Source organism: Piliocolobus tephrosceles, chromosome 13 (assembly GCF_002776525.5).
Source record: "Piliocolobus tephrosceles isolate RC106 chromosome 13, ASM277652v3, whole genome shotgun sequence".
Lineage (NCBI taxonomy): Eukaryota > Metazoa > Chordata > Mammalia > Primates > Cercopithecidae > Piliocolobus > Piliocolobus tephrosceles.
In genome coordinates this window covers 3,112,058-3,121,327 of record NC_045446.1, presented here as the reverse complement: position 1 = coordinate 3,121,327, position 9,270 = coordinate 3,112,058, and the positions used below count along the sequence as shown (strand labels likewise).

General features: G+C 48.0%; 1 long non-coding RNA gene and 1 pseudogene across 1 annotated transcript; one reads left to right on the top strand and one right to left on the bottom strand.

Moving 5' to 3' along the window:
• The window catches only part of LOC111522445, an 11,326-nt pseudogene that overhangs the window by 175 nt on the left and 1,881 nt on the right, over positions 1 to 9,270 (bottom strand).
• Positions 4,401 to 9,264, top strand: LOC111522217. Its single transcript, XR_002725196.3, has 3 exons — positions 4,401 to 4,520; positions 4,906 to 4,970; positions 8,188 to 9,264. It is a non-coding gene; the product is annotated as an uncharacterized LOC111522217 (long non-coding RNA).

Genomic DNA, 9,270 nt, shown 5'->3' with positions numbered 1-9,270 from the left:
AAATTCTTTCCACATTCGTCACATTTGTAGGGTTTCTCTCCAGTATGGGTTTTCTTATGCTTAGTGAGGTCTGATAACTGCTTAAAGATGTTGCCACATTCTTCACACGTGTAGGGTTTTTCTTCAGAATGAGTTCTCGTGATTAGAAAGGCTTGAGCAAGTTCTGAAGACTTTCCCACATTCTTCACACTGGTAGGGTTTCTCTCCGGTGTGAATCCTCCTGTGTTCACTGAGGTGTGAGGACTGCGTATAGGCTTTCCCACATTCTTCACATTTGTATGGTTTCTCACCAGTGTGAATTCTCTTAGGTTTAGTAAGGTCTGAGAACCATTCGAAGATGTGGTCACATTCCTCACATTTGAAAGGTTTCCCTCCAATCTCACATCTCTGATGTTTGGAAAGACTTGGACTTGTGCAGTTTTTCACCTTTGGAGAGCTTCTCTCCAGCAAGAATCATCTCATGATTAGAAAGCCCTGAGCAAGAGAGAAAGACACTGTCACGCTCTTCACATTTGTGGAATTTTCCACAGCACCATGTTCCTGATGACCAGTAAGGTGGGAGAGCTGTTTGAAGGCTTTGCCAAATTCTTCACATTTGTAATGTTCCCCTGCGGTGTAAATTCTGTTTTTAGGAAGGACTGAGCAAGTTTTAAAAACTTTGTCACATTCTTGACATTTGTAAGGTTTCTCTCTAGTGCAAATGTTCTCACGTTCAGTAAAGTGTGAGCACTGGTTAAAGGTTTTGCCACATTCTTTACATTTTGTGAAATTTTTTTCCAGTGTGAATTTCTGATGTTCAGTTAAGAATGAGAACATTTGAAAGGATTTACCACATTCTTTGCATTTGAAAGGCTTCTTCCAGCGTGAATTATATTATGTCTATTTAAATTTGAAGAATTGTTAAAGATTTAACACATTTATTACATCGAAAGATTTTGCTATGGGTAGTTGATGAACATTGCTTAAGTCCATTATAATCTTCTTTCTGCAATTTACACTCATCTACATTTCCCCAGTCTTTCCTCCAGTGGAAATTGTCAAGGCCACAATTTCCACATCCTCTCCATATTGATTTTGGGAATGCATCTTGTATGCCCTGCTCTGGCAAAAGGTCTTGGGTGATATGAGAAGACATAGCTGAAAAAAATAAATAAATAAAAGTTACCCACTTACTAGACACAGATGAATACACTTTATGAATCTAATCTATAAAATAATAGAGTACATTAGCAAAACGGCATTAAAAATACCACAGGCCCTACTTTTCTTTATAAACATGTAAATGTAAACATGTATTATCTGAAAAAGATAAAATTGTAAAATGATAATATTATAACTGTGTTACAGTTGAGCATTGGGGAATATAGTGTTTCAACGACCAACCTCAGTTCACACTAAAAAAAAATAACATTTTGAAGTAAAATAACTGGATTATCTTATATTTGGGCAGATGCTTAGTGTTCGGAGAAAATTACTGAGTATAAATTTCTGTAGACTCCCATTGGAAACCTCCGTAGGAATCGAATCACAAAGCAGAACACGCAACATCTGTTTACAGGACTTCTGGGATTTCTGAACCAAACACCATCACCAGGCCTCTCGCACATTTCAGACACAATGCGAAAAGGGAAATTAGAAAACATGTCGCATAGAGATCCTCAAACATAGGCAGGTGCAAGCGTGTTCCCAAAAGCAGTGGCACAGCAAGCAGTGAGAACCACACAGGCCCTTCCTCGCCAGGAGGAGGACTCTGATTTTCACTGTCACCCTTATAAAGGAAAATCACTAAACAGGAAGCTGAGTCTGTAGAAGGTTTAAGAGAATGGGACAGAAGATGCTCCTGGGGACAGCAAGAGAAAGACCCCCCGGGCTCTCAGAACCTCCCCTGCCCACTTTACCTGCTTGGCGGTGCCTCCTGCGGCCCGTTCCTTGGAGCATCCACCTGGGCAGGGCGCATGTCCTCCCCTTCCCCGTGCCAGCCTGAAGCCCCCGGGGCAGCCTGGGTTTCTCCTTTTCCTCTGGATCTCCAGGGACTGCACGGTCCCTGGGGTCCGCTGGTGGGGAATGAATGAGTGAAGGAATGAATGAGGAACCGAGTGGCCATCTGGGTCTCAGTGTCTGTCTGGGGGCGGGGTGGGGGGTGTCCCCTGATGGACCCGGCTCATCAGAGTCACTCCTGGGGGCTTCCCTTGGGGTTGGCACAGGGCAGGTCCCCCCCGCCCCCGTCTCAGGGCTGCTTCCATGGGGAGGGTCCCCGAGAAGCGGAGTGTGGGCTGGTTTTTAGGGGGTAACCCACGAAAGCTCCGCCTGTCCGCCCGCCCCCTGGCCATTCTGGGACCACCCCGGCACTAGAACCTGCCCAGCACCACCCTGGAGCCCCGGCCTGCAGCCTCCTCGGGGCCTCGTCTCCCTCCTCCCGGGGAAGCTGCGGGGCACCCGGCAGACCGCGGGACCTGACTCCCTCCCCTCCCCTCATGGTGGGGTCGCGGCTCTGGGGGCTCCTGGGGCCACTGTCCGACCCTCAGCTCTGTCACCGGGGAGAGGAGCTTTCGGGGCCACAGTCTCAGGGCGGCACAGACAGGGCGGCTCCAAGGCTTCAGCCACAGATGTTGGTTTCCTCTCTTCTGGGGGTGGAGGCCTGAGGTCAGGGAGTCTCAGGGTTTGGTTCCTTCCCAGGCCCCTCCCGGGCTGGGGGCGGGTGTCTCCTGCGCCCCATCGGGCCGCCCTCTGTGGGTCTGTGTCTCCTCTCCCCATGGGGACCCCAGTGAGTGGGGATCAGGCCCACCCGGGGGACTTCATTGAAACTGAATGACCTGTTCAATCAGGCCCCGTCCTGAGGGACTGGGGACCAGGCCTTCCGCGCAGGGTAGGGCACACGCTTTAGCCTGTCACATAGGATTCCCTGGGCCTCTAAGCACTGCAGCCAGGGTGGGCTGGAACTGGGTGTGGCAGAGAAGGGGATTTGTGCCTGTTTCGCAGGGTCGCTACTGGAGACGTTTCCGGCACTTCTTGATATCGACTTTAACTCATTTAATCCTCAAGGCAGCTGCGTGTTTTTTGTGTCACAGGCACAGAGGGGTTAAGTATGAATAACTTGCCCAGAATGGCACAGCTCCCAGTGCAGAGATCAGATTAGCCAAGGAGAAGGAACTAAGTCAGGGGTCTTGACCTCGGCCTGAGAACCACAAGTGAGACACCGGGAGAACTGCCCAGGTCTGAACCCGCCTGGAGAACCGTCCTGTGGGGGAGTGAGTTGGGGGTACTCAAGAGTGTGAGCTTTGCTTCTGAGGCGATGAAATGTTCTGTAACTGGTGATGGGTGCACAGCACTGTGAATACACTAAAAGCATTGAATTGTATGCCTTAAGTGGGCAAATGGTGTGGCATATAAATTGTATCTCAACAAAGCTGTCACCAAAAAAAGAAGAGGTATCAGAGAGGTTGGGGAGCGGTGAAGCCATGGTTGTGCTGATGGACCGAGAGTTCTGGTGAGATCGAAGCATTGGAGAAAAAGAGCTAGGAATAGGAAGGTAGCTGGAAGCAGGGTGCATGGGGACAGAGCCCGGTGGGGTGCCCTGCTGAGAACATGGTCACAGATACCACCACAGGGGTGAGGAGTGGGGAAGGTTCATTTACTTGTGTACGGAAATCACTGAGAATTAACCTAGAAATTGTGTTGGAAAAAGTAGTCACGAGCCAGAAGCTAAAATCAAGAAGAAATTGGGAAGAGATTGGCAAGGCATACCAGCCTGCACATAACGGAAACAGAGACGGAGGCTCTGGAGAAGACGGAGTGGGATAGGCTGGTGGTGACGGGAAGGCATTACCCATCTTCTGGGACCAGTTCCCAAACTGAACGCTTGGACTTGTCAGTTTTCTTACCGGATTCCTTTCTATCCCTACATTTTTTGTGTCTAAAGATGTCCCCAATTCTGAAAGTGAGATCTTTAACTCTCCCTTCATATTCTTTTATTTTTATGATATGTTTTAATTTTTATTTCATGGCTCACTGCAGACTCGATTTCCCAGGCTCAGTAATTTTTCCACCTAAGCCTCCTGAGTAGCTGCAACTACAGGTGTGCGCCAGTATGCCTCACTAATTTCAAACAATTTTTCTTTTCTAGAGACGATGTCTTCCTATGTTGTCAAAGCCGGTCTTGAACTCCTGGGCTCAACTGATCCTCCTGCCTTGGCCTCCCTGGATTACAGGCACTCTGAGATTCAGGCATGAGCCACTGCCCTCGGCCTGTTTGGTGTTTGGTGCTTTGACCCTAAATCCCAGCTGCCAACTTGCTGCTGTCTGTTCTTTTCTTTTCCTTTCTATTTATTTTATTTTATTTTATTTATTTTTTGCTGTTATCCATCACCCTTTTTATGTTCCACATGTCTCTATCACTTTGTCTTAGGTGAACTACTTGGAAACTGCACACCACAGCCTCTGTTTTCAACAGAGTTCAGTCACCTCTTGAGGGCTCTTCTGATTCTTATCTTGGTAGACCATCTCCTCAAGGATTTCTGCAGGTGAGTAAGCTGGTGACATGTTGCTGTATTCTTGGGTGAGTACACTGGTAACATATTGCTGTATTCTTGGGCGAGTATGCTGGTGACATGTTGCTGTATTCTTGGGTGAGTACACTGGGGACATGTTGCTGTATTCTTGGGTGAGTAAGCTGGTGACATGTTGCTGTACGCTTGGGTGAGTTTGCTGGTGACATGTTGCTGTATTGTTGGGTGAGTATGCTGGTGACATGTTGCTGTATTCTTGGGTGTATATGCTGGTGACATGTTGCTGTATTCTTGGGTGAGTACGCTGGTGACATGTTGCTGTATTCTTGGGTGTGTACACTGGTGACATGTTGCTGTATTCTTGGGCGAGTATGCTGGGGACATGCTGCTGTGTTCTTAGGTGAATACACTGGTGAAACAATGCCCAAGAGCATGGCCAGGAGATTTGAGGAGCAGACACATCTGGTAAGCAGACTTCAGTTTCTTTTCAGTAATGTGCCCCCTTATGCTCTCCTCGGGGTTTAGCATGCATCCCTTAAACGAAGAAAGTAGCCTCATATAAGCAGTGGTTTGGTGACTAGAGTGCCTCAGTGCGTTATTGCTGCTATAAGAAAATACTTGACCTGGGTAATTGATAAAGAACAGAAATGTAGTTTCTCATAGTCCTGAAGGCTAGGAAGTCCAGGATCAAGGTGCTGGTGTCTGGTGTGGACCTTCTTACTGTGTCTTCACATATTGGAAAGCAGAAGGGCAGGAGAGCATGAATGTGCTGTCCTCACATGGCACAGAAAAGGATGAATGCCCTCCCTCAAGTCCTTCTTGCATGCAGCACTAACTCATTCCAAGTACCTTTTGTTAGGCCCCACCTCCCAACACTCTTGCATTGGGGGTGAAGTTTCCAATACATGAATTTTGGGGAACACATGCAGACCATGGCACAAAGGAACCTCTTTCCCCACATGCAGTACAACTGAGCAAGGAACCCAACTGAGAAGCTGGAAGAAGCAGCCTAAGAGGAGTGAACGCTCTGTCTGGGGAAGAGAGAAAACAACAGCAGAGAGACTTGTGAGATTTTCAGAAATAATTGAGTAGGGGAAAAGATTCCCCACAAACATCAAGATGTGGATAGATTATTCTTATTTGGATAGGAAAGGAAAGGATATTGTCTAGGTGCACTGGCTCACACCTGCAATCCCAGCACTTTGGGAGGCCAAGGCAGGAGGATCACTGGAGGCCAGGAGTTCAAGACCAGCCAGAGCAACATGACAAGACCCCCATCTCTACAAAAAGTTTAAAAGTTAGCTGGGTATGGTGACACACGCCTATATTCCCAGCTACCTAGGAGGCCGAGGTGGGAAGATTCCTTAAGCCCAGAAGTTTGAAGCTGGAGTAAGCTGTGATCACGTCACTATAATCCAACCCAGGTGACAGAGGAAGACTTACCTAAAAAAAAAAAAAAAAAAAAAAAAGTTATCCCCAGTAATATAGTTTGGATGCCTCCTCCAAATCTTATGTTGGTGAGGCCTGCTGGGAGGTGTTTGGATCATGGGTATAGATTTTTCATGAATGGTTTAGCATCATCTCCTTGGTGATGAGGAAGTTCAAGCAAGATCTGGTTGTTTAAAAATGTGTGGCACTGACCGAGCATGGTGGCTTATGCCTGTAATCTCAACACTTTGGGAGGCCGAGGCAGGCAGATCACCTGAGGTCAGGAGTTCGAGACCAGCCTGACCAATAGGGAGAAACCCCGTCTCTACTAAAAATACAAAATTAGCCAGGCGTGGTGGCACACGCCTGTAATCCCAGCTATTTGGGAGGCTGAGGCAGGAGAATAACTTGAATCTGGGAAGCAGAGGTTGCGGTGAGCTGAGATCATGCCATTGTACTCCAGCCTGGACGACAAGAGCAAAACTCCATCTCAAAAAAAAAAACCAAAACAAATGTGTGGCACCTGTCCCTCCACCGGCTCTGTCTTTCTCAGCTGTCACCACGTGGCATGCCTGCTCCCACTTTGCCTTCCACCATGAGTAAAAGCCCCCTGAGGGCGTCACCAGAAGCTGAGCAGATGTTGGCGCCATGCTTGCACAACTTGCAGAACCATGAGCCAATTAAACCTTTTTTTTTATAAATTACCCAGTCTCAGGTATTTCTTTATAGCAACACAAAAAAGAGCCTAATACAGAAAATTGTACCAGAAGTGAGATGTTGCTATAAAGACACCTGAAAAATGTGGAGGTGACTTTGGAACTGGATAATGGCCAGAGATTGGAAGATTTTGGAGGGCTCAGAAGAAGAAAGAAAGATGAGGAAAAGGTTGGAACTCCTTTGAGACTGGTTAAATGGTTGTGTCCAAAATAATTACAGTGATAAGAACCATGAAGTCCAGCCTGATGAGGTCTCAGGGAAATGAGGAACTTACAGAAAACTAAAACAAAGGTCACATGTGTTATGCTTTGACAGCGAGCTTGACTGTATTGTGTTTCATGCCCTAAGGGGCTCTGAAACTTTCTACTTAGGAGCGGTGACTTAGGATATCTGGTGGAAGAAATTTCTAAGCAGCACAACATTCAAGTTGTGGCCTGACTGAATCTAACGTCGTATTCTCACATGCAAATGCACATACATGAATTAAAGTTGGAATTTATATTTAAAAGGGAATCAAAGTGTCAAAGTTTGGAAAGTCTGCAGCATGGCCATGTGGCAGAGAATGAAAAAGCATTATCAGGAGAGGAATCCAAGCACACTACAGAGCAACCACCTGCTAGAGATATTAGCATGACAAACAAACAAAACACAACCCAAGTGCTAATAGCCAACACAATGGGAAAAGACTTCAGATGCATTTCAAAGGTGTTTGAGACAGCCCCTCTCATCACTGACCTAGAGGCCAAGGAGGACTACATGGTTTCAGGGGCTCAGCCCCGGCCCTCACTGCCCTGCACTGCTCCCCACACATAGGCTGCTCCAGCTCCAGCCTCAGCTCAAAAGACCCCAAATATAACTCTGGCTTCAGAGGATGCAAGCCATAAGCCTTGGTAGCTCCCATGTATGGGAGACACACGCCTATATTCTACAGGTGTTAAGCCTGTAGATATGTAGAGTGCAAGAGTAAAGGAGGCTTGCGATCCTCTATCTAGATTGCAGAGGATTTATGCGAAAGCCTGGGTGCTCAGGCAAAAGCCTGATACAGGGGCAGAGCCGACACAGAGGATATATACTAGGGCAGTGTAGAGGGAAAATGTGGGGCAGGAGGCCCACATGGAGTCCCCACTGGGGCACTGCTTAATTGAGCTGTGGGAAGGAGGACACCCTCCTCCAGGCCCCAGAATGGTAGAGCCACTGGCAGCTTCCATCTTGAGCATGGAGAAGCTGCAGGCACCCAACTCCAACCCATGAGAGCAGCTGCGGGGTGTGAACCCTGCAAAGTCACGAGGGGGGAGTTCCTCAAGGCCTTAGGAGCCCACCGCTCGCCCCAGTGTACCCTGGATGTGGGACCAGGGAGTCCAGGGACATTACTCTGGAGCTGTAAGATTTAATGGCTGCCCTGCTGGATTTCAGACATGCATGGGGTCTGTAGCCTCCTCCTTTTGGCTGATTTCTCCCTTTTGGAATGGGAATGTTTACCCAGTGCCTCTACCCTCATTGTATCTTGAAAGTAAATAATGTGTTTTGGTTTTCATAGGTTCATAGGTGGAAGGAGCTCGGACTTTGGACTTTGGACTCAATGTTGGAATCAGTCAAGACATTGGGAGGACTGTTGGGAAGAGATGATTCTATTTTGCAATGCAAGGACATGAGATTTAGGGGTCGGGGTATAATGATATAGTTGGGATGTTCCCTCCAAATCTCTTGTTGAAATGTAATCCCCAGTGTTGAAGGAGGGGCCTGCAGGGAGGTGTTTGGATCATGGGGGTGGATCCCTCATGACGGGCTTAGCACCCTCCCCTTAGCGATGAGTGCGTTCACTCAGATCTGGTTGTTCACAAGTCTGCAGCCTCTCCTCACCCCTTGCTCCCACTCTCACCATGTGGCGTGCCCACTCCTGCTTCACCTTCCGCCGTGAGGAAAAGCTCCCTGAGGGCCTCCCCAGAAGCTGAGCAGAGGTGGGTGCCATGATTGTGCAGCCTGCAGAACCGTGAGCCAATCTAACCTCTTTCCTTCATAAATTACCCAGCCTCCAGTATTTCTTTACAACAATGCGAAACTGAGACTAGCATGAGTAAAATACAAAGACCATGGATAACTTTTGAAATCTAAAAACATAAAATTAATATTATCTGGGGGAGTCAACACAGGAAAGATGAGAGCGCTTGGGCAGAGGCTGTTGACCATTGGTCACATGTGGTCAGCAGAGAGCAGGTGACCAGCACCCTGGGGCTTTGTGGGAAGCACCAGACAGCCTGGAGCTGAGGTATTACTTGTAGGGGCCAAAACAAATAGGGAAAAAGACAAATTTAGCACACAAAGAAAGCAGATGCTCAACTGAGCCAGGAGGAAGTCACTAGCAAAGAGGGAAAAAACAGAGCTCTGGAAAAATAGTGTAAACAGTCACAAGGAAGGGACCCTGTATTGTGCCTGACCTCTGGACAGGGATATAAAGAGCCCGGGCTCAGGGAGCTCCACACCTGCACCTCCCTCTCACCTGCTCCTCTACCTGCTCCACCCTCAATCCACCAGAACCATGGGCTGCTGTGGCTGTTCCGGAGGCTGTGGCTCTGGCTGTGGGGGCTGTGGCTCCGGCTGTGGGGGCTGTGGCTCTGGCTGT